The 25236-nt window shown below is 41.4% G+C and overlaps 1 long non-coding RNA gene across 1 annotated transcript in view; it reads left to right on the forward strand.

The window, feature by feature from the left end:
• The first annotated feature begins 23918 nt into the window (after positions 1–23918).
• The window catches only part of LOC128932374 (uncharacterized), a 43553-nt gene continuing 42235 nt past the window's right edge, over positions 23919–25236 (forward strand). The window contains exon 1 of the long non-coding RNA XR_008482154.2: positions 23919–24138. This is a non-coding gene — a long non-coding RNA (uncharacterized LOC128932374). The remainder of the gene's footprint in view (positions 24139–25236) is intronic.

The raw sequence follows: 25236 nt of genomic DNA on the forward strand, positions 1-25236 counted from the left end.
GAGTATCTTCATTGTAGCGTGTTGCCTCAGCAACCGCAGGCTGCGTCAGCAGTGGGCATGTATCTCAGTAGGGATGGGTTGCCTCGGCAACGGGAGGCTGCGTCAGCAGTGGGCATGTATCTCAGTTGGGGCGGGTTGCCTCAGCAACGGCTGGCTGCATCAGCAGTGGGCGTGTATCTCAGTTGGGGCAGGTTGCCTCGGTAGTGGTGGACGCCCCTCCCCCACAGAGCGTCTCCGTCTGCTTGGGATAGTTTGAAATCACGGTTTTGTTCGTCCCACTGGGTACCCCGAACGCTCTGTTCCTGCAATCCCCTGGGCTGGCCTACTGTCCAAGTCTCGTTCAGTCTCAAGTCCAGCCCTCTCAAGTCTCAGGTTGCCAGTTAAGCAGGGCACCCGGACAAGCGCGCCCTGTGGGGATTGCTGGGTAGTGCCGGCTGCCCCCGCCCTGGCTGCTGGCTTCGCCAGGCAGACTTACTGCCTGGCGTCCCGTGTCTCCCTTACACTTGGGAGTTTCCCCGTTCTGTGGGCAGCAAAGATCAGTCTGGAAATGCAACTCCAACTCACCTCTTTGCGGATTCAACACGAGCTCCAATCCTGGGTTGTTCTCACAGCGCCATCTTGAGTCCTCCAGCCGAGGCATTTATTTTCTATACCATTTATTTAATTTTAATATTTTGCTGCCTTTTTATTTTTATTCTCATAAATAGAAGCTCTAGGAAAAAAAAAAAAACTTACCTAAGGCCCTTGTAAAGTTGGAATGGACTGGCCTAAAGTTTCGAAGCTGGTTAGTACAAGAGCACCGTTCCCACCCAGCTAGGTGCTAAGCTCCCAAGCGATCAGAAGAGACCAGGTTGACACTTCCTTCTTTGTAGATCCACCCAGCAGCTCACTTTTAATAAAGGTACCCCAGGTCACCATAATAGCAAACTAGGTTAGGTCTCGTGTCTGTGACTAAAGGCTTCTTAGAGAAGTGGGATGAAAAGGAACTGCTTCTGGGACATTTAGTTACCCTGGCTGTCATCTGCAAAGCTGTAGGAGCTTCTCATATTCATAATCTCTTACCTTACATGTTGTGGTATTTTGAAAGACAGTAGCTGGTCTTAGCTTGGTCAAGCAAGACATAGCTCACAGCCTCAATGCGCTACCCTGCATCTAGGGTCCTGATGAAGTTTCTGCCCAAAGAGAAAGTTGTGGCACCTTTTATTCTCCAAGCTTTAATTTCAGGAGCCTGTTGCCACAAACTTACACAGAACAGGAATCTATATGGTGATGGCAACATATGCGATGACCACAAATACAAACTGATTTCCCATAAGAATATCCAGAGGAAAAGTGTTTGGCCATTTGAATACATAACTTTCAGGGATATGGATGGAATACCCAGTTGTCTACTCATAACATTTAATTTGTTAATTAAATTACTTATCGATATTTAAAATCATGTACTACCTAAAAGAATGCTTAATTTAGAATGTTTTTCCACCTTCATGTTTCAGAAAAATTTTGCACATTCTCAAAATGTATTTTCCATCTTCATTGTCTCTTTCATCATAATTGCCAATTTTTTATCTTTCACCAGCTTGTCCAGAGCACATTGTATGACATACAGCACTTTTTGAAATCACGTGAGATGATGTCTGTAAAACTTCTTTCAAACCGTGAACTTTCCTAACAGTAGGGGTTCCCCTTCATCCTGTAAGCTGACAATTCAACCACTTTCCTCTTTGCTATTTTAAGTGTTTGCAAAACCCAAATTTGAAAGTTTGAAGGGCTACCCTAAGGAATAATTACTAAATCTGTGTCAGATTTCTATGCCTGCTTTCTAAAACACATTTTTGTAAGTTGTTCTCTATAAAACTGTAAAACTAGCAGTGATTGAATCATTTCAGTGAATGTATCTTTTCTAAATAGTGTTTTGTTTTTTAAGAAAAGGAAATGAGATGACCTAGAATATGAGAAACCTCATGAAGTCTTGAATAATACCTCTATTTATATCTGTATCTATTTTTACATCTCTGTTTCCCTCCCTTTGTAAAATAACTTTGAAGGAAAAATCTTGCTTTATAGGTAAGAAGTACCCAGTTTATACTTGTTTTCTGGACTGATTATTAATAGTGCATTCTTTTGTGCTCAAAAGTGCCCCAGTTGGACAATGTGTTCAGTTGCCACTCAGCTGATGGCGAGGAATATACTATATACTATAAATCTGCAGCCTTGTCAAGGCATTCACCGTATTGGCCATTCAGTAAGTTTCCTGTAAAGCTAATATCTGCATAGCAGCCAGATGGAACTTAAAGGCATGGTGCTTGGAAATTAAAGCAATGCAGCTGATTATCTAAAGTGATATTAAAATGTGTAAGATACTGAAAATTTGACTACTAGTCAACACAGCATCTGCTTCAAAGAAAACATTTTTTTAAAGAATCGTTGTTTTTTAGAAATCTAATTATGAAGAACTCAGTTAAGAAGTGCTGCTTTGATCTGAGAACAGTGCATATTATTATTAGTTTAAATTAAATATTTAGTTTACTATTTCTAAATATTTGGAAAGAAATTTTCCTTATTAACTTACTTTACTGTTGAACCATTCAGACTTACAATGACGTCTTGTTTAAGGCAAAATTTATTTCCAAAGGACTGTCTTGCAAATGAGTATGTTCTGTGGAATGAGGAGTGAGTGAGCAGACAGACTGGCTACTGAGAGCTATGGGTTGATGAAGCTCAGATCAGAGCTCCAAGCCCTGGGCAAGCCTGCCAGCCTTCCTCACTTTCTCATGTGTTGGGGGAGAGGCCCGGTGGGAGATAATTCAAATCATGGGGGTGGTTCCCCCATACTGTTCTCATGGTAGTGAATACATCTCACAAGATCTGATGATTTTATCAGGGGTTTCCACTTTTGCATCTTCCTCATTTACTCTTGTTGTCACCATGTAAGAGGTGCCGTTCCCCTCCTGCCATGATTCTGAGGTCTCCCCAGCCATGTGGAACTGTAAGTCCAAGTCAACCTGTTTTTCTTCCCAGTCTCGGGTATGCCTTTATCAGCAGTGTGACAATGAACTGATATAGACTGCTTGCCTGTTATATGTTATACATGGTCTGGTTGTCTCATGGCAGTCAGCAGGCTTGAGTTCTTTCTAAGTGATGAACTTTGGGCAGCCCCTCTCCTGGAGCCACAGGTAATGGCATGGAAAAAGAGTCTTGCCATAAAGGTGACTTATGAAGTATCCCCTCTCCTCAACCATATAAGCCTCTCCTCTAACTACCCAGCAGCACAGAGAGGGTTCCCATGGTAAACGGTCCTAGAGAGACACTCCTTCTTGCATCAGGAACATGAGTCCTGCTCTCTGTATATGCCGTCATCCAATTTTGCCTGCAGCGAGCTGGCCTGATCAGAGAACAACCAAAGGACAGCTGTCCCTCAGAACAATCAGGACCTTCACTCGGGCCCCACACTGTCCTACTTTCTCCTTGAGAGCTAAAGGCATATTTCTAGAAAGAAGGCAACCTAAGCACCAAGGGTAATGCCCCGGGAATTTTCAGCCTCCGATGCTGTTCTGTGAGGAGAAGAGAAGAGGCAGAAAGAGAAGTCTCAGAATCCTCTCCCACACTCTCCAAATATCTAAGAAGCCGGCCCCTTAGGTCTCTTGTCGACAAGAGCTTTCCCTTCCCACCATTTCCTAACATCACAAAGAACATGATGGGAGATAGAATGAAGAAGGATGGAGAGGAAGGCCTCAGCTATGGAGGCTGCCATACTTCATCACCGCCTCTTATGTCCTGGTGGCCTTTTACCCCTCTCAATTATGTCCTCTTGCTTTCCAGGGTTGCTTTTTCCAGACTAAGCTGAAATGAGAGGGTAGGATATGAGACCAACTTTCCCATGTGTCCTTGGAACATGAGGATGTGATCTTTATGCCTCCAGACCCTCTTCTACTGACCTCTCTAGGCACGTTGTTCTTGAATTCAGATGAGTCGGGGATGTCTTCAGTGTGAGGCTCTGGCCAGGGGTTGCTCTTTGCACTAATTGTGCACAGACGTTTACACATATGGCCCAAAGCCCACTAAGTGACCAGTCCTACTGGTCACTTGTCCCCAGCATTCTCTGCTGGTCTGAGGCCATTGCTATATTTTCCAACCTATCCCTGTAGAATGGTGACCCTGGCCTCACCATAAACCCCAATTGCTGGCTGCTCTGTCCTTGAGGTCACAGGCTAGCAGTGACCTTGCTAGTGGCTTGGCCTCCCACAGATTTGAGGCTGGGCTTCTTGGCTTGCAGTTGTGCTGTGGTAAGTCCTCTAGGCCTCCTGTAATCTGCTTTTAGCTCATTTGGCTTCCCTGCCTATAGCTGCCCTTCCCTGCAGGCCTACTGGCCTCCACACTCCAGGGCCATTAGGATAACATCTAAAGCACACGGAGTTGCTGAGAAGAAAGGCTCAGGTCTGCATCAGCCAAGCCACAACTCTGCTGTCATTTTTGGTTCACAACGGCCCTGAGGTTACTGCATTTACCCAGAGCATTTCCACGCCCATGCCCCTCATGCCCCACCTTTTTATATTTTCTGATCCTTTTTTTTTGAGACTGAGTCTCGCTTTGTCACCCAGGCTGGAGTGCAAAGGCACAATCCCGGCTCACTGCAACCTCTGCCTCCTGGGTTCAAGCAGTTCTCCCACCTCAGCCTCCCGATTAGCTGAGATTACAGGCACCCACCATCATGCCCAGCTAATTTTTGTATTTTTGTAGAGATGGAGTTTCACCACGTTGTCCAGGCTGGTCTTGAACTCCTGAACGCAGGTAATTCACCCTCCTCGGACTCCCAAAGTGCTGGGATTACAGGTGTGAGCCACAGCACCCGGCCCTATTTTCTGATCTTGATTATATACCAATAAAAAGAAAATTTTGCCAGACGATGCTTTTAAAAAAAATTTTTATGACCAAATTGCACCTGCTGGTTCTTCAAAAAGCCAACTTTTCTGAATGCTTTAAAAAACACTTCCTTTGAGTGACATTTTTCATTTTGCAAAGACTGGCTTTTTCTCAAACAGATTTTTATCTTTTTTCTGGGGTCTGAAAAAACCTCACTAAATCTCTTCATCTAGATCATGTCAATATTTGATTAAAATGCAAGTTTGAAGGCTCTCCTGTGAAGTCATTTCTTCTTGCATCCTTTTAAAATTAATGCTCACGTTAAAAACTAATGACATTTAATGTTGACAATAAGCTAAACCTGATGGTAACTTGCTGAGCTCTTCAAATTGATGCTGAAGGCGGCCACCTTGTGGCTATTGTGGAAACTGCCACTTACACCTGATTTTTCCCAGGGGTAGGAGCCCTAGTGCTAATTAAATTACATGAGGTCTAAGATTGTCTTTTCCCCTGCAGTTTACATCCCAATCCTGCTCCTCTACAGGTCAAGTTATAGTGATGTCCTGACAGTTTGGGGACAAGAAAGCTATTCTAAATGACCTCAGTGGATTAGTTGAAAGAAGCCTTTTGGTCCTTAAACTAAGGGTAAGAAAAATCTCCCAGGAAGCCCAGGTCTCTGTCTTCCTCAAACCGTGTATGCTCTAAGTCCCACATTTTTTAGAAATATTCTCCAGGGGTGCCTATATCAGCATTCCTGAGTAAGATCTTTAAAATGCAGGTTGCTGGGGTCCCTCCTCAAGACCTAAGAACTGGAATGTCTAAGTCCAGGGATTTGCATTTTGAACAAGTTTCTCAGGTGAATTTTTAATGCACATTAAAGTTCTAACCATGCTACACTTTAATCTACTAAGGAAAGAAACTAGATGCCTAATGCTTTTGACCTAAGCAATCTCCTTTGGGCCCTGGGAGAAAGGGGATCCAGAGCTGAAGAGAGCTCAAGAGACCCATGCAGGAGTTCTCAAAAGCCCCTGCCAACCCGAATGTTTGCTGTTTGAACAAAAGAGGGTCCACCACAGTGACCTGGCAACTTCGGTCAAACCCTGTAAACAAGAAGCCATGGGACACCAGAAGAGTGCCCTGCTGGCATAGGGTGCCTCCCTCTGGCCTGCATAGGAAGCAGCAAATGGCAATTAAAGAGAGGAGAGGCTCCTTTGCAGGCTACTCTACCGCCCCACCCAACTCCCATGATGTCCATCCTACCCCAGAAGCTCCATGACCCAACTTGATGCGAAAGGCAAGATACCAGCTTCCAGGCCAGGCTCTCCCGCTGACCAGCGATGTGAACTTGGACAGGTGGCCGGCTTCAGGTGTTATCACTGTAAACGGAAGTAGTTGGATAACCGTCACTTAGCTTATTTCCAGTTCTAACATTCTGTGATCTCAAGATTTACAGGAAAAAAACAAACAAGCCCATTCAAAAGTGGGCAAAGGATATGAACAGATACTTTACAAAAGAAGACATATATGAGGCCAACAATCATATGAAAAAATGCTCATTGTCACTGGTCATCAGAGAGATGCAAATCAAAACCACATTGAGATACCATCTCACGCCAGTTAGAATGGCGATCATTAAAAAATCTGGAGACAACAGATGCTGGAGAGGATGTGGAGAAAAAGGAACACTTTTACACTGTTGGTGGGAGTGTAAATTAGTTCAACCATTGTGGAAGACGGTGTGGCGATTCCTCAAGGCCTTAGAAATAGAAATTCCATTTGACCCAGCAATCCCATTACTGGGTATATATCCAAAGGACTATAAATCATTCTACTATAAGGACACATGTACACGAATGTTCATTGCAGCACTGTTTACAATAGCAAAGACCTGGAATCAACCCAAATGCCCATTGATAATAGACTGGATTGGAAAAATGTGGCACATATACACCATGGAATATTATGCAGCAATCAGAAATGATGAGTTTGTGTCGTTTGTAGGGACATGGATGAATCTGGAGAACATCATCCTCAGCAAACTGACACAAGAACAGAAAATGAAACACCGCATATTCTCACTCATAGGTGGGTGATGAAAAATGAGAACACATGGACACAGAAAGGGGAGTACTAAACACTGGGGTCTATTGGGGGGAAAAGGGGAGGGCCAGTGGGAGGGGGAGGTGGGGAGGGATAGCCTGGGGAGAAATGCCAAATGTGGGTGAAGGGGAGAAGAAAAGAAAGCACACTGCCATGTGTGTACCTACGCAACTGTCTTGCATGCTCTGCTCATGTACCCCAAAACCTATAATCCAATAAAAAATTTAAAAAAAAAAAAGAGGAAGAAGCAGCTCTTCATGAGAAGTGATCTTGGGAGTCCAGATTTCAAGCTTAGCATTAAGCCTTTGCTGTTTGTAGCAATTCTTATGGAGTGTCACAATGAGAGATGAGATCCTCTGCCAATGTCATCTCTCTATATTGGGGTAAAGCAGCACTGGACTGAAAGCCTTCCAAATGCCAACCCCTCACCGCCAACAACCCCATGACCTCATCACACTCTCCCCTCCTCACCCCACTATCCTCCAAAGACTTCAGCACACCCCATCCTCATACACTCCCTTCCCACGCCCACCCCCACCTCTCAAGCAGGCCTCCTGTCTCTGAACCCACTTCCTGCTCTAGCATTCATTTTGTAGGGTGCTGAGGTACCTGTAAGAATATCTAGGTGGAGACTTCACCCAGATCATCCTTCTTATCCTTTCAAGGTCATTGCCATGAGGTGCCACTCCTCTGTGACTCCACCATTCTCTGTACATACACAGCTCCGTTCTTAACCTGTGACATTGTAATCATCTGTTTTTATGCCTGTATCCCTAAATGGAAGATCTGAGGCTGCCACATACTGGACATTCAATAAATGTTTCCTTGAATGAATGCTAGTAGGAATGAAAGAATTAGTGGATAAATAAGGAATTAAGAAGATGCAGGCTGACTATTGTATAGAACCTCTATGCCTGTTCCTTGCCCAACTTGGGATGAGGAAAGAAAAACCTGGTCCAGACTCTCAACTTCGGAGCATCTGAGGGAGAACCTGGGAATGGAGGACTGTGCCTGCAGTAGAAGCAGCATGGTGGTTTATCAACATGCTGCTCATCAAAGCACAGGCCAGTGAAATCAGCAATTGGGTTGTGTCAATTTAGTGGGTTCAGACCAGCACTTTTAAATGAAGTACAACATAATAAAGTAGAAAACATGTCTCTTAGTTCAAGTACAGTTTTATGAAACTTTTTTTTTAGACAAATCTCACTCTGTCGCCCTGGCTGGAGAACGGTGGTGTGATCTCAGCTCACTGCAACCTCCACCTCCCAGGTTCAAGCAGCTTTCCTGCCTCAGCCTCCCCTATGCCCAGCTGGGGATTACAGCCCGCCACTATGCCCAGCTAATTTTTTGTATTTTTCAGTAGAGACGGAGTTTCACTATGTTGGCCAGGTTGGTCTCGAACCCCTGACCTTGTGATTCACCAGCCTCGGCCTCCCAAAGTGCTGGGATTACAGGTGAGAGTCACTGTGCCCAGCTGAAACTTTTATCATATAATCATGGTGCAAAATATACTTCTCTGCTTGCATACAGTGATCAAAAAAGTTAGAAGCCACTCATCTAGGAAATATTTCCTAATACATCACTAAATATTGACTCAAGTTAAAAAAAAAAATAACTTAAACCGAGCTGATAGTATGGCTTCCGTTTATATGGATTCCATGAGGTTTTTGAGAGAGCTATATATTTTCAAATTACTTGAAATGATAATGATTGGATCTCATCTAATTTCAATTATGTTCATAATAGGTAAAAATCTTTTATAGAGATAAATAATTTAAGAAATTTTTCTGTCTTGCATGCTCTGCCCATGTACCCCAAAACCTAAAATCCAATAAAAAATTTTAAAAAAAAAAGAAATTTTTCTTAAAATAGGGACCTTCCCTCTGTTTTGTCTTTCCTGTCTTCCCAGGTAGAGCCTGTCTATACTGATAGTACAATACTAGCTCTCTCTCTTTCCCACCAAGGTGAAAAAGCCATTTTCTAAGAGTTCCTAGAAAATAAGTGATAAAAGAAAATTTTAAATCTTAAATTCCAACGTTAAATTTTAACAAATCTATCTAAATATCCCCATGGGAAATCATAGCAGAGATGAGATATTAAAATTAAAATTACAAATGAAGGAAAACATCAACTAGCTTTGTTAAGAACATGAATCCCTCGGTTAATGGGAATGATAAGAACAGGAATCAGCTAGCTTTGTTAAGAACCTAGGTTACAGCTTCTTCTTCGCTGTTTTTGTCTCTTCCGATGGACAAGCAGCCATGTGCTAGGCTTTCCCTAGTTTGGCCACCACACTGTCCCCAGTCTCATCTGTTGACACCATATGGGACTGTCACGCTTCTTTGTTTATGAAGAGTCTCCTGGAATCTTAAAATTGAGTTTCAATATCAGACCAGCATCCAAAATCAATCCAGATACATGTTTAGACTGGCTCGGTGTTTAAAAAGACTTCAGGTTAACAGTCAAAAATTAGAAAATTTCTTTTAAAAATTAGGGTTCTTGACTTCTCTTGGCAACTCAAAATATTTAGTTCATGCAAGACCCACATTACTATTGCTCTTAACCTACATCCAGGGGACTACTGTGTTTTAATACAATTTCCTCTGTAATCCTTCATATTTTCTTCTCTTTTTTTATTTAAAAAAACATCATGAGAAGAAATCCATGGGTTTCACCAGACTGCCAGAGGGGTTCGTGGCCAAATAAAGGCTGAGACCACCCTAGTGTAGAGCCAAGCAGCAGCTGTCCCCTTGATTCCTGTTCTTATCATTCTTTACTTTCTCTGAGGCCCCCCATCTGCTTTCATTTTCCATTGCACTAACAATTTTCCTGGAGTCAAGAAATATTTTCCTGTAATCATGTCTCTAGCAAAAATTGGAAAAAGAAAAATGAATTGAAGACTTTGGAATTCTTACGCTAAGCTGCTCCGCTGATTTATGCCATCTCACTGGTGTCTGGTCCACAGGGATTGCGTTTAACATCCTTGAACACCAGTGAAGCACAGCCACCGACCAGTCAGAATGGTTGCCGTCTGTGCGCAAACAGTGCCGGCGCATGCCCTGTGAACCTCAGCCCTGTGCCTGGTAGATATTCCTCCCTGCTTCAGCAGCCTTCTCTAGCTCTCTGGGTGTCATTCCGTGCTGCATCTGTCCTTCTTCCCTGAACATCAGGGAGTGTGACCAGTGGGCTATTTGGAGTATGCTTGGGAGCATCCTAGGGAACTAGGAGAAGACCAATTTCTCCTTTTTGGCAATGGAGCAGAGATGCCAACTCCACCCTACCATCTAGTCTCTGGATTTGAGGGAAAATTGAGCTGATCATCATCATGTCCACACTCCTCCTACATAGTTCAGTTGACAGAGCTGTCTCCCTGGGATGTCAGCTGAGGGATCCTCATACCAAACCTGAGGAAAGAATCGGAATTAATCCCACTTTGCAAAGGAGGATCATGTACAGCCAAAGAACAGGAGCAGCGAAGTCAGAAGGAGAACACAGACCTGCATTTTAGTCCATTCAAACACTTCGAAAACACTCACTCCTCAAGGGAAGTGACTTTTTGAGATTTCTATAGCAAGTGCTTAACAAGTCTTTTTTAAAAAACAAGTGTTTAAGGCCGGGCGCGGTGGCTCACGCCTATAATCCCAGCACTTTGGGAGGCCGAGGTGGGTGGATCACGAGGTCAAGATATCGAGACCATCCTGGTCAACAAGATGAAACACTGTCTCTACTAAAAATACAAAAATTAGCTGGGCATGGTGGCGCGCACCTGTAGTCCCAGCTACTCGGGAGGCTGAGGCAGGAGAATTGCCTGAACCCAGGAGGCGAAGGTTGCGGTGAGCCGAGATCCCACTATTGCACTCCAGCCTGGGTAACAAGAGTGAAACTTCGTCTCCAAAAAAAAAAAAAAAAAAAAAGCCTTTAACACATTAATATTTTAATAAAGCAAATATGGGCCTTTCAACCAAATCTAGTCACTACTTAACAGTCACCTTAGCCTTTATGCTAGGTACAAAGGGAGGGATTTTGGATTTTTTTATGCAAGATGGGCTTTTTGTGGCAGTAAAATATTTTATTTTTTAAAATTATAATACAATACAATCGGCTTTTTCTTTTGGTGTATAGAATTTTAACCCAAGTATAAATTTATGTATCCACCTTCAGGATACAGATCTATCACTCTAAAAAACTCCTTCCTGCTAGCTCTGTCTTAAAAAAAAATTATACTGATGTACACATAAAATGAAATCTACAAGGATATTTGTAAATAAAGTGTATATTTTATCCATATGAAATCAAGATAGAATCTCTCTCTCTCTCCTTTGTGTGTATGTTAAAGGATTGTATTTTCTTCCACTTTGGAGGATATAAATTCTTGAGAAATAACCTGTACAGGCTATCATTAAAGAGAATTTTCAATAGTTCTGTAAAGCAATATAATGATTTGACCATTTTCAGATTGTGTTGGAAGGCATTAGAAAAAGCAAAGTGTATCATGTAGGTGGAGCCTAAAGAAAGTGGCCCAGAGAGGGAGGCTTCTGAACATTCTCCCCACCCCAACCCACAGGTCTTCTGCTCTCCCCGCCCTCCTGAGCCTGTCCTCCTCCCCCGCTCCCTCCTCCAGCAATGGGTCTGGACATCTCTCCAGGCTTGTCCTCCCTTCTCTCTCTTGCCTCCTTTCATATCCCACCAACTTGCCTCTTTTTCACCTTCTCTGGAGACAAAAGTGACTCCATCTTGGATGCTAATGTACCATGTTGACTTTTGATTAGCCCTATTTCTATGAAGTCCTCCTGATTCCTCCTTTATTTACTGTCCCAAATGTAAGAACATGTGCTCCTGATTTTAGATCAAAGCAATCTTGATGTTTTCACACAAATTATAGGCTATGACACATATAGCATTCTTACCTGTTCTGGATTGTTTAATTGTCTTGCTAGAGCATGTATACCCTTTCCCTGTGGTGGATAAGCCTTGGGTTTGTGGAGTAACCGTGTGGAGATCTACCTGTCTTGGAGCCACCCAAGACCATGCTTCTGTCTGTAAGTTCCCTCAATAAATCACCCAATACAGTGGATTTGTCTAATTCCTTCTTTAGTTTCTGGACTCCTTCAGTATCTGGGGGCCGTTAGGCATATATGGCCATTGCACAGAACTCCTAGGAAAAGGAGATAAAAAGATCAGAGAAGAGTGGGAAAGAGAAGATGTTCTGAGAGACAGGAACGTAAGAGTGCATAGACAGAAGGGAAAAGATACCCTTTTTCTGTCCCACTAAAATTTTACCTAGTTTGGACTCTTCCTGTTCACCTAATATGGCCTGAAGTAACAGGTAGCTGTCCTCACTCCCCACCTGCTTTCCAACTAGAGAGATTAAGCAGCCCCCTTCCCCCACTGACACCTGGGAAACAGCCATGCACTTGCCTTCCAGCCTTGCAGCCTGCTCTTCTGCACCCACTTGGTTGACCCTTCCCTTAGGCCCCTCCCTTAGAAGAAGGCCAGGAGCTGAGAGAAAAGAGAGGAGGAGAGAGAAGAGAAGGGAGGAACAGTGAGTACAGATAAAGAGGAAGCTAATGCTCACTTGCATTCAGTAAATTCCTAATGAGAAAAAAAGATACAGTGCTAGGTTCACTGCCCTCTATAAATATTGGAACACAGAATATTAGCATAATCCAAACTGTCTTAACAAGACTTCTGAATTCTGTAAACAAGTGCACCCTTACTAGATATTTTTGGAAGTAGCTATTTCTTGGGATTTCACAGGAAGCAGAGCTTTTATTCAGTCACTAAAACTAGTGTCCTTTGGATAATGCTTACTATGACACCACATACGAGAGGCTGTATACTAAATGATTTTCATTGGTTATGATATCTAGTTATTCTATATGACTTCAGTGGGATAGAGAAGAAATACTTAGTCAGTGGTTTTCTCATTTTTAAAACACCATTAACTATCAATACATCAAAATGAGGCTTCATATACAGTGTTAAGCTAAAGACCAAACTGTGTATTCAATGCGCATGCATATATGTGACATATAGAGTACAACTATATAACTAATTTCAAAGTATGTAAGCCTAAAAAGAAGAAACAAAGAGTGATAGAAAATTGTGCTTCATTGAAAAATGTACAAGAGCTTGATAGAATCGGAGAATTGCAACTGAGTGACATTTTGGCCATAAGTAAAAAGCACTTGAGTATTTAAATTAGTTTTGGAGTTTAAACTTCATTCCCCCATATGGGAATGAACTCATCCCACAGGCCCACATCAGTTTTTACAGAGTTGTATGTCCAAAAACTAAAAATTACATAAACCAGATATTGAGAGTATAAGCTTTTTCGTTTCAACACTCAGCTGTGCAAAGATTTGACTGCATGTTTCTATAATAGCCGGCTTTAACTTTTGAATCCTTGTTTCAACTTGGTAGTAGAAATGTCAAGTGTGAACATTTGAGGTAAAACTTTGTTACTTCTAGAGTTGAAACCAGTAAGTTTTGGGTAAGTAGCCATTTCAAGATGCATCCCTGCTCCCGCTTCCTTCCAGGAGAGATATAAGTAATAGGACGACTTCTGTATTGTCCACAGAGGTGAATTTATGACTTAAATATGTTGTTCTATTAGTCACAAGGTACTTCTGGGTCACCTTTACTATAAAAAAGGAGAATATTTTAAAAATAAAGTTAGGACACACTCCATAAAAGTTTTACAACTCACTTAAAATCATAGAAGAGCTGTATATTTCAAGATGAAGATTTAAGCTCTGGTTATTTAACAGGGTCTTAGGAGGCAGGAATTGCTGTGTCAACTAATGTTGTGCACTATATTTCATTACTACCTTTATGTTTTCTTAAATACCTCAAGAATAAAGTTTATTTAAAATGTCACACTGTGCAAGCTGCACATTATATCCATAGAATAGACCAATACCACTGCCATTCCTTTTATTTATTACAGTGGATTAGTTATGGACCCTCTGCTATAATATCTTGGCTTATTAAGATACTGCATACTAAAAAGCATAATAGATGGCCCCATAATGAGCAGTTACAAAATCTAGTCACTCATTCTTCCTTGGCTCTCTTTTTTGTTCAGAGGGAAAATTAGGAGGATTTTGGACCTGTGCCTGAAACATTAACCATCTGATTCTACTTGTGGGGTGAGGAGAGAAAAGGACAATCTCAACATTTAGTTATTAAGAAAGCCTCCGTCTCTCTCCAGAATTAGAGAAAAGGATTAACAATTGTCAAGGTTGCTTGAACAAATCTCAAGTCCAAATTCCTGAGGAAGAGGGGATGGTCTAGGGTGACCAAGACCTAGACCCAGGGCTGGGCATGGTGGCCAACACCTGTAATCCCAGCACTTTGGGAGGCCGAGGCAGGTGGATCACTTGAGGTTAGGAGTTCAAGGCCAGCCTGGTCAACATGCTAAAACCCCATCTCTACTAAAAAAAAAAAAAAAAAATTACCTGGGTATGGTGGCAGGTGCCTGTCATCCCAGCCACATGGAAGGCTGAGGCAGGAGATTGAATCCAGGAGGCAGAGGTTGCAGTGAGCTAAGATCACACCATTGTACTCCAGCCTGGGCAACAAGAGCAAAACTTCATCTAAAAAAAATAAAAAAGACCTAGACCCACAGCATTTGTTTTTTTAAGCTCATTTTTAAAATATAAATGGTAGAAATACTCCAACAGTATAAAACTCCATGATATTATCTAACTCACAAGAATATTTTTGCTAACATAAGTCATTCATAAACCTCTGTGTATGGTGAGCCCTTTATGAGACAACTTGATCCCTGCAAAGTATTTAATAAATACAAAGGGCACTAAAAGAGAGTCTTAATGAAAAAGGATGACTTAAAAATCTTTTCTCAATTGACATCAAGAAAAAAAAGTAATTGTTTAAAAAATCTATTAGTTTAAAAAAAAAACAAGTGTTGGTGAGGATGTGGAAAAACTGGAACCCTTGTGAACTGTTGGTGGCATGTTGCAAAATGGTGCTGCTGCCACGGAAAATAGTATGGTGGTTCTCCACAAAATTAAAAATGGAATTACCATATGATCCAGCAATTTCACTTGTGGGTGTACTTATTATTCCTTTTTCATACCGTTATTAAAAACTATCTGAGACTGGGTAATTTATGAACAACAGAGGTTTAATTGACTCACAGTTCCACAGGCTATACAGGAAGCATGGCTGGGAAGCCTCAGGAAACTTACAATCATGGCAGAAGGCAAAGGGGAAGCAGGCACGTCTTCACTTGGTGGAGCAGGAGAGAGAGAGACGGAGAACAAAGGGGCAAAGCCGTGCGGCAAAAGGAGCATTTATTATTAGAAACACATTTATTGTCAGAACTCACCATCACAAGAACAGCAAGGGAGAAGTCTGCCCCCATGACTCAGTCACCTCCTACCAGGCTTCTCCCTTAACATGTGGGGATTACAATTCAAGATGAGATTCGGTGGGACACAGAGCAAAACAACATCCGTATATAATGAAAGTCTCAAAGAGATATTTGCACATCCATGTTCACAGCAGCACTATTCACAACAGATAGGAAATGGAAGCAATTCAGACATCCAACAGATGAATGGATAAACAAAATGTGGCATATACATACGATAGAGTATTATTTAGCCTTAAAAAAGGAAGGAAATTCTATTACATGCTATAACATGATTGAACCTTGAGGATATTATGTTAGGTGAAATAAGCCAGTCACCAAAAAGATAAATACTCTATGATTTCACATAGATGAGGTATCTAAAGTAGTTAAACTCATAAAAACAGAAAGTAGAGTGGTGGCTGCCAAGAGCTAGGAAAGGGGAAGTGGGAAGTTGTTGCTTAAGGGGTATAGAATTTTAGTTTTGCAAGATAAAAGTTCTGGAGATCCAATGGCTGGACACAGTGGCTCACACCTGTAATCCTAGCAATTTGGGAGGCTGAGGCAGGTGGATCGCAAAGTCAGGAGATCAAAACCATCCTGGCCAACATGATGAAATCCCCAACTCTACTTAAAATACAAAAAAAAAAAAAAAAATTAGCAGGGCATGGTGGTGCATTCCTGTAATCCCAGGCTGAGACAGGAGAATTGCTTGAACCAAGAAGTTGGAGGTTGCTGTGAGCCGAGATCACGCCACTGCACTACCGCCTGGCAACAGAGCTAGACTACATCTCAAAAAAAAAAAAGTTTTGGAGATCGGTTTAACAAGACTGTGAATATGCTTAACATTACTAAACTGTATACTTTAAAATTGTTAAGCTGATAAATTTTGCATCGTGTGTTTTTAATTATAATTTTTAAAAAATCCATTAGTTTTTCTAATGATCATAATGAAGATTATGCTCAAAAGGTGTCTTATGGGATAGGAATACAGGTAATTTTATTCTCTTTACTGTTGCTGGACCAAGTTTTCTGCCTTCTGCAAATCAGCATGGCTAGGCATTCCAAGATAATCTATCACCATACAATCTAAGAATTCTTCTGGAATATAAGCATGATCCAAGAGTGTCTTAGAACCAAATTTCCCTAGGAACCTTCATGGCTTGGGTGTTTTGTTATGGGGAGGAGGGGGAGGAAGCAGAAGAAGATGTGGAAGTTGGCATGGTCTCTCTTTGGGTGGGACTCCTTTTGTGTTTTTGATGAGAATAGTCGTATTAATCAGTAGCATATTATAGAAGGCGTATGTCTTATGTTTCATTGCTTAGTTTTATGTTGTGCAGCAGCAATTTGCCAACCACCGTCCTGATGAAATATAGACGTGCAGCAAAAGGAACATTCATTATCAGAAACACATTTCTTTTCTGACATTATGGTGGGGAGGGAAGGTCCAGATTAACTGTACTTTTTAATAAGAGATGGAGTGCTATTGGAAAACTATTATGGAAACTGTGGCTTTAGCTCAGATTTGAGGAAGCTCATAACAAAAATTTACTACCTTCCAGCTTAATACTGCAGCAGAGCCCATTCTACAGACTCACTGCTGCCTGAATAATTCTGGGGAGCATTTGTGAGCCGGGGTTGTTCTAGGAGAGGCAATCAGCCACTGATGGGTTCTCCTGCTTAACTTGCCTAATTGATTCCACCAGACCTCCTAGCAGACTAGTTGCTAACCCTACCCTATCCCGACTCTGGCCTGGCTCCTTCTGATGGCAAAGTCTTCAGAGACCATTTGCCAGTTTGGAGCTGGGCCTTGGAGCTGCAGAGCAGTCTTGTAAAGCAGATGCGTAGTAAATGCTGCAGCCAAGTGCACAGCACATTTTCCTAAGTGGAAATCCTGTGTTACAGACAGAACATTACTTAACAGTAGGTGGGCAGTTCAATCCTAAACAGCTCAGTTCTTCCCCATCAGAGACCCTGCAGAAGCAGGCTTCTGCCGCAGCTGTGGGAGGAAGAGCAGTTCTTGTAACTGTCAGGAGCAGGCAGTGGCTAACAGAAACAGTCTCTTGGGAAGTCCCTGTCTGTGATTTTCCTATGTAAACACAAGAAAACAAAACCCCTGGGCTTGCTCTTCACACAAACAAGCTGCACAGAGCTCTTTCCTTCATCTGCTTGTGCTACGGTGTGGTCCTTCCCTTAGGTTTTACTGCTGCTTAAAGGTGTTTTTGTCCAGATATGTAAAGATGCCTCACCCTTCTCCTTCTCAGGAAAAATAACTATTTATTGAGTGCCTGTCGCCATGCAGGAACTCTGTATCCATCATCTCACCTCTTCCTCATCAAACACATCTCCTCTGAGTGAGTTGCCAAATTACACTGCTGGCTTCCCAGGCTGAGGTTTTGCTTCTGTTTACATTCTACCAGAACGAGGAGGAAAAAGTCACAAATAATGTGCTGTCTTCTCATCTTACTAATCCCCTCTTCCCCAGGCCTTTCCATATCTGGAATTAAATATCTGAGCCTTGGCAACCAGGCCAACCCCTAACATCATAGAACCCAGGCAAGAGCACAAATGGATGCCCATATGCCTGAAGCTAAAAGAGTTAACAATGTCCCTTTATAGTCGGGCGTGGTGGTGCATGCCTATAATCGCAGCTACTGGGGAGGCTGAGACAGGAGAAATCACTTGAACCCAGGAGGAGGAGGTTGTGGTGAGCCACAATGGCACCATTGCAATCCAGCCTGGGCAACAGAGTAAGACTCTGCCTCAAAAAAAAAAAAAAAATATGTCCTTTTAATGTGTCCTCATGTCTGCATTAGATATGAGCACTGAGATTTATTAATAAGAATTATAGACCGGGTGTGGTGGTTCATACCTGTAATCCTAGCACTTTGCAAGGCTGAAGTGAGAGATCACTTAAAGCCAGGAGTTTGAGACCAGCCTGTGTAACATAGTGAGACCCCATCTCTACAAAATAAAATTAAAACCCAAAAAAAGTAGCCAGTTTTGGTGGCGATGTCTGTCGTTTTAGCTACTTGGGAGACTGAGATGCGAGGATTGTTTGAGGCCAAAAGTTCAAGGCTGCAATGAGCTATGATCGCATCGCTGCACTCCAGCCTTAGCAACAGAGCAAGAATCTATCTCAAATAATAATTAATTATAATAGCATAAATGTGAAACAATCTAAATATTCAACAATGGGGCATTGATTAATTTGATTATAATATCTCCATATAATAGGGAATGATACCATTATTTAACATTTTTAATATTTGTAAGTTATTTTGGGTTTATTAGGTGAATAAAGATTTTCAAAGTGTCTTTGTAATTATTAAGTATATGTACACGTAAAAAGATGATCCAAAAAAATAGTAAGTTACCATCTCCTTGTAGTGACTTAAGTTATATTTATTTTCTTCTATGTATTTTTAATATTTTCTAAAAATTGTTATGATAATGAGGGAAAATAAATTTATAATAAAAATATTTGTATGCTTTAATCTAATAAGTCTGTTTCCAGGAATCTCTTTTAAGGATCAATGATGTGGTTAAATATCACAAGATAATTAATCACAATGTTATTCATAACTTAAAAATTATATCAGCAGGACCCAGTGACTCATGCCTGTAATCCTAACACTTTGGGAGGCCAAGCTGGGTGGATCCTGAGGTCAAGCCTGGCCAACATGGGGAAACCCCATCTCTACTGAAAAAATACAAAATTAGCCAGTTGTGGTGGTGCACCTGTTGTGGTGCTGCGTGCCTATAGTCCCCGCTACTCAGGAGGCTGAGGTGGGAGAATTGCTTGAACTTGGGAGGTGGAGGTTGCAGTGAACCGAGATTGCGCCACTGCACTCCAGCCTGGGCAACAGAGTGAGACTCCATCCTCCCACCACACACACACACACACACACAAACTAAAATTCCAACAACAGGTAATAGTTACATAAGTTATGGGAAAAATACAATGAAATATAAAGACTCAAAAGCATATTTTCAAAATCTAAGAAAACAAAATGCTCAAAACAAAATGTTATGGAGAAAAGCAAAAAGTGCTTTTGGCACCCTAAGTTGCTTCAGTATTTAAATCAAATTAGTGTAATGTCTTGGGGGGAGAAAGTTTCTTTTGATTGTATTTGTCTTTCAAATATCTTAAAAGTGGAAACAAGTCAGTAAGATTGTTGTACCTTTGAAACTTCCTTATGTTTATTCTGTTCTTATAATTTTCTCTTTTCCTCAGAGTGATTAGCAATCAAACTTTTTTTAAAAGGCTCATATGTCCTGGTCTATGTGGGCAGAAAGTATAAGGGGCTCAGAGAGTGGGCATAAAAACACTGAAGCCAGGACTGCAGAGGAGAAGATACCCAAAGAACAAAGAAGATGCTCTCTGAGTCAGGTAAACGAAAACCAGCATTCTCCGTGTAAGCTTTAAACAAGAGGGGAGACCATACATGGCCAGAGCCAGGGAGTGGAAAAACCCCCGAATTTAAGAAGGAAAGGAACCTTGTGGTTTCTTCAGCTCCAGGAAATAGCAGACACACCCCTATCCACACCCCGCTACCATTTATATCTACCCTGGGTTCTTCTATTTAATTAGAAAATCTTTTATTTATCAAGCAAATATTTGTTGAGTGATGTGCCAGGAATAGACAGGAGAGGAAAGGAGGAAGTCGGTTCGTTTCAGTTAGCCAAGTTGGTCTATTCATCTTTTCCTTCTTAAACAAACGGCTCCTTCACTCCCTCCCTCCAGACAAGCGTTCTGTGTGAAAGCTTTTATCTTTTCACATGACCCTACATCCTTGTTCACAATGATTGGTTCCCTTCAGGGGTGAACAACTTACCCAAGCCAATCGCTGTGCCTCACTCCCTTGACCACTGCAATTGGTCAAAGGGTTGTCATGTCATATTATCTTAATAAAGCTTCTGATTTATTAAGTCAATCAGACTTCTTCCCTCGCTTTTTTTTTTTTTTAAACTTTATGGGAAAGGAGGGCTCCTTCCCTCCAGTTCAAGACCCGTGAGCCCAGATGTGAGCCTGGAAACTGTAGAAAGCCAGAAAAGAAGCAGAGGGGAAAATAAGACAATGAGCAAAACCCTCAGAGACGCAGGAAGGAAAAAAGTCCTGCTGGCATTCAGAACCCTGTGTCAGGTCTTTGTGAATCACCCATTTCCTCTGTCCATCTGGCTGTCTGATTATTTAAGCCATAACCTTTCCATTCTTCTGAAGCTATTTCCTATTGTATTTCTATTATTTGAAACCAAAGGGTGTTCCCCAGTACAGGGGTTTGGATTGCAGAGCTGTGTGAGCTCTAGTACGCCTCCTGGGTCTGGTGAAGCAGACAGGTGCCAGATCAGAAGCTTTATTAAGATAATGAGGGAGGAAGCCAAGCACGGTGGCTCACAGCTTTAATTCCAGCACTTTGGGAGGTCGACGCAGGTGGATCACTTAAGGTCAAGAGTTTGAGACCAGCCTGGCCAAAATGGAGAAACCCCGTCTCTAATAAACACAAAAATTAGCTGGGTGTGGTGGCGTCCCTGTAATCCCAGCTATTGGGAGGCTAAGGCACCAGAATCACTTGAACCCAGGAGGTGGAGATTACAGTGAGCCCCGATTGTGACACTGCACTCCAGCAAGACTCTGCCTCAAAAAAAAAAAAAGATGAGGGAACTAATGATGCTCTCATTACCTTTTACCTATTGATAGAACTGTGCCTTCACTTAACATTAATGCAAACAATACTTGTTGAATACCTGCCCTGTATTTCCCTCATCAGTTTTTGGCCTTTGAAATTGAATTCATGCATGCCCGTTCTTCTTTCCGTCTTAATTTCATTCAGCCTATTGGGAAAAGTAAAAGGGAGGATTCCACTTATGCCCGTAACTGTGAAAATGCAACGTTTCTTTAGTGGAAAATTTACAATTAACCACAAGATGGGGCTGTTATGCAAGGAAGTAAAAGCTAATGGTTGGCGGGAAGAGGATGCAACATTTCCAGCATCCAGGATAGGATATTTAAATGCTTCCTCACTAGAAAATAAGGAAAGGAAAATATTTTAAGAACATATATTCATCAAATGAAAGCACTACTCATAACAACTTCAGGGATTACTCTTTTTTAACAATCTAGTGTTCCTTTTTGGGAAAATGATACATAATTATTACAGTAGATATTTTCCCCTCCGAGATTCTGCCTACATCAAGGTTGATTGCTTGTCTTTCTTCCTGGTTTTATTCATCTTCATTCTTCAGCCCCTTTCAATGAAAGGTCATAACATAAAGCTAAAATACATGCATTAATTTATTAATTTATTTACAGATTTCTATGTACTCTGGTATTCAAGTTCAAAGATGAAGAAATAGCATTTGATATATTTTATTAACATACTCTTTTTTCCTGGTGTCTTCCACCTCAACCTAAAGTAAATCACTTTGACCTCATTTCCCCCTTGGGTTTGCAGTTTGAAGATCTGGAAAACTCTTGATTAATAGCAATAACGTAAGTAGACACATTTTTAGAAAATCCAAAAGAGGCAAGAGGAAGGTGAGCCCTGCATATGCCTTTGCCTTAGGAGAGACTACAGCATTTGCTGGGGCAAGATGACCACAGAAGGCAGCTAGCTGAGAATGTCCATTCACCCTGGGGCTGTGCAAAGCAGGAAGTCTGCACTTAGATGCAAGGGAAGCCACAGAGAGGAGGCATTCCTGTTCCTTCTAGGGCACAGTCCAATCTGCGTTGCGCTCACTCAAACTGGGAGCCTCCTGTTGAGAAATGGGAAACCTAAAAATAAACCTGTAGAAAGTACTTTGACCTTGGCTTGAAAGTCAGCCCAGTGCTATGACAAGAAAGGCCTTTTACATGAAGATTATGTTCTTAAAAGCCATATTTCATCCTCACCCAGACTCCCAGTAAAACCACACTCAGAAAATGTGCGTCTTGGCTATCCTTCAACTGTAAAATCATTATGTTTGGCTCTGGTTATTCTGGACATTAGATGTCTATGGAAGGGTTTCTTTCTGAAATTCCTTGTACAAACTGTTAGGGGTTATAAACTGGATTAATAGCGACATTTAAGCAAATCTGCTATGCTGTATGTATGTAAGACTTTATGATTTTTGGAAAGAATTCAAGGAAAAAGCAGAAAAAATGTATTCAAGTAAATCAGAATGCACATGCTTTAGAATTAATGACAATAAACTAATAACTTTTCTTGAAGAAATCTAGCCAGAACTTCAAGAGAATATATTTTGTTAAAGTTTTAGTAATTAAATCCAAAATTAAAGGGTACTATCCTATAATTTCTTGCATGTGTTAGGATTATAATATTTAAAATTTTCAATATCAAAGCATTTCAGGCGACTTTCATATGTATTCTGCATGTATTTCAAGGATAACCCTTAAACGATGACAAAAAGCTATTAAAGAGGGGAGAAAAAGCACTTTTACATACTTAGGTAACTTTCTAAAGAACAGCTGCCACCAATTAAACAACAAATACCTTGTAAAGACTCTTGGGGGTTCAATGTTCTTTCACTGAACTGAAAAATGGACTGAAAAATCTGGGAAAATGGACTTCATTAGCAACTACAAACTTATTGAAAGGATATCTGAAATGGCATTTAATACCTGCAAAGACAAACAATCAGTAGTTTAAAGTTTCACCATAAGATTGGTAAATAACACTGATTACAGGTCTTATTCAAACAGAAAATAATGAATATGTAATGAGAGGAGAATAATGATCCAAATTGCTCTTAATCTTGGAGTTGTGCCTATTGATTGGCCTGGAAATAATAGTGCTAATCTTACAGTAAGAAAGTCAAGTGCTTTAGAAAGTCATTAGCTTTGGGGAAACAGGATACCCATTTCATTGTACCAATACAGAGTTTTATTGAGTAAAGCCTCAAACAATGTATGTTTAAGAAAAATTCCAAGGTTAACCTAAGTCAAATAGCATTCCTCTCCACTCTGTAACTCATAAAAGCAATTTAGGTACTCCTTATAATTCATCCAACTAAATGCCTATTGTATTCCTGCAACACAAGATAATCAAATACAGTAAATAATTCAGCATTCCAAAAGGTAATTATTGATCTCACACTGGCTTATTTCTAATAAGCTGAAGAAGTAGTAACCTTCTCAAAACAGTACATCTACATTTTAGACAGGCATTCCTGAGACACTCTGGCAAAGTTTCATGAACGAACATATTTATAAGCAAATATACATTACAAAGACGCAAAGTCTTTTTAAAAGTCATAATTTCTCATCTCTAGGAGAAGCCTCAAAGGATTCTGAATTTGAAATATCTTTACTTCCCATTAACTTTCCATGTATCCAATTACAGGTTAAATTTACATTCTTTTCAATACATTTTTGAGACCTTAAATGTATTCTTAGATCCTGAGCTTGAAAAATGATTGCTTTTATTTTAATTTAAATAACACAAGCATCTGGTTAATGAAAATAGATATAACATGAAAAACCCTGGCTCCTCTTAGCAACTGTGCATGGAACAGGTAACTGGCCAGTGTTAAGGGTTGCCAGGTGGGGGCAGCAGAGAGCGCTTCGCAATGACGTGTTAGATGAGGCTCTCAAGACCCGCTGGTTGCCAGGGAACACGCCGGGCACCTGAGAAGTGGGCGAGATCAATTTGTTATGGGGAAGTCAGCTGAATGCAGAGTTGAAAACAGAAAGTGTAAGCCAGGGGGAACAAAAAAAGACTGAAGTCAAATTGGAAAGAGCTTGGGCCTGGAAGTCACGAAAACCTGACTTCTGACCTTTACCAAATGTGTCACCTCAGGTAAGGACTTCGTCTCTCCGACTTGGTGTTTTTCCTGTATCAGCTGAGTATAATGATAGCACCCCCTCGTGGAATTACATAGGGTTATAAAATGATGCGTGTTGAGCATTTAGCACACTGCCTACGAGTACACAGAAAGGGCTGAGCAAAAGATATGAGTATTATTACTGACTGCTGCTGCCAGAGAAGCTGGCAAAGTGAAGCTGAGTGCCAGTCTCAGAGAAGGAAACAAATAGGTACCTCACAGAGTGAAAGTCAGGGAGGCGAGGGAAACAAGGCAAAGGGAACCAGGACAGCGTGCAATCTCCTCACTATGCTTTGCATTGAACCAAGGCCCTTCTTGTACACAAAATCTTGCACACTTAAATCTGTCCCTTGGAATGTTCACCTTTCCTGACCCTTTCTTAAAGATACCTTGCTCTGAATCTAGTCATTTGTAACAGCTGCTCTAGAAAACAAATCTGGTGTCATTTCAGATCTGACAAGTGCCCTCGAGTAAGAGCGAGAAGGAAAAGCTCATCCCATGGAAAGGCTTCCTCGACGGTGCCTAGGAGGGCACCCACTGGAGGTGGTCTGTTAGCTTGTTTGCCAAAACAAGTGATTCTTGGAAGTTGCTTTTATTTTAATTCATGTGAATGGTCCCTGTATTTTTTAAAATGTGAAGTGAGTACCTCCCCCTGGTTCCTGGAGTGGATGGTGAAGTTTCCATGCACCTGAGAGCAGACGCTGCAGTATTGAAGGTGTTGAGTGTTCTGCTTCATGATGGAAATTCCGGACATTCTTAACTACACTGTTCTCTTGAAGAATTCAAGAACTCTTTATTGGCCATAAATGGTGCTTGTAAACTGAACTCTCCCCTACTTACTGCACTTTAGGACTAAGAGCCCAGACTTGGGGAAAGGGCTCTTGTTGGGGAAAGTTGGGTACTTGTTGATGGATTCAGTGGAGGAGAGGGAAGGAATAGGACGTTTTCAGATTGAACATTTGGGTGAATTTATATGGCTGTACCATTTACTGAAGAGGGAAAGTAATCCTAACCCGAAAGTCTCTCCATGGCCAGGACCAACTTGGGGAAAGTTTTGCTGATTACTTTGGCTG

Source organism: Callithrix jacchus, chromosome 6 (assembly GCF_049354715.1).
Source record: "Callithrix jacchus isolate 240 chromosome 6, calJac240_pri, whole genome shotgun sequence".
Taxonomy (NCBI): Eukaryota; Metazoa; Chordata; class Mammalia; order Primates; family Cebidae; genus Callithrix; species Callithrix jacchus.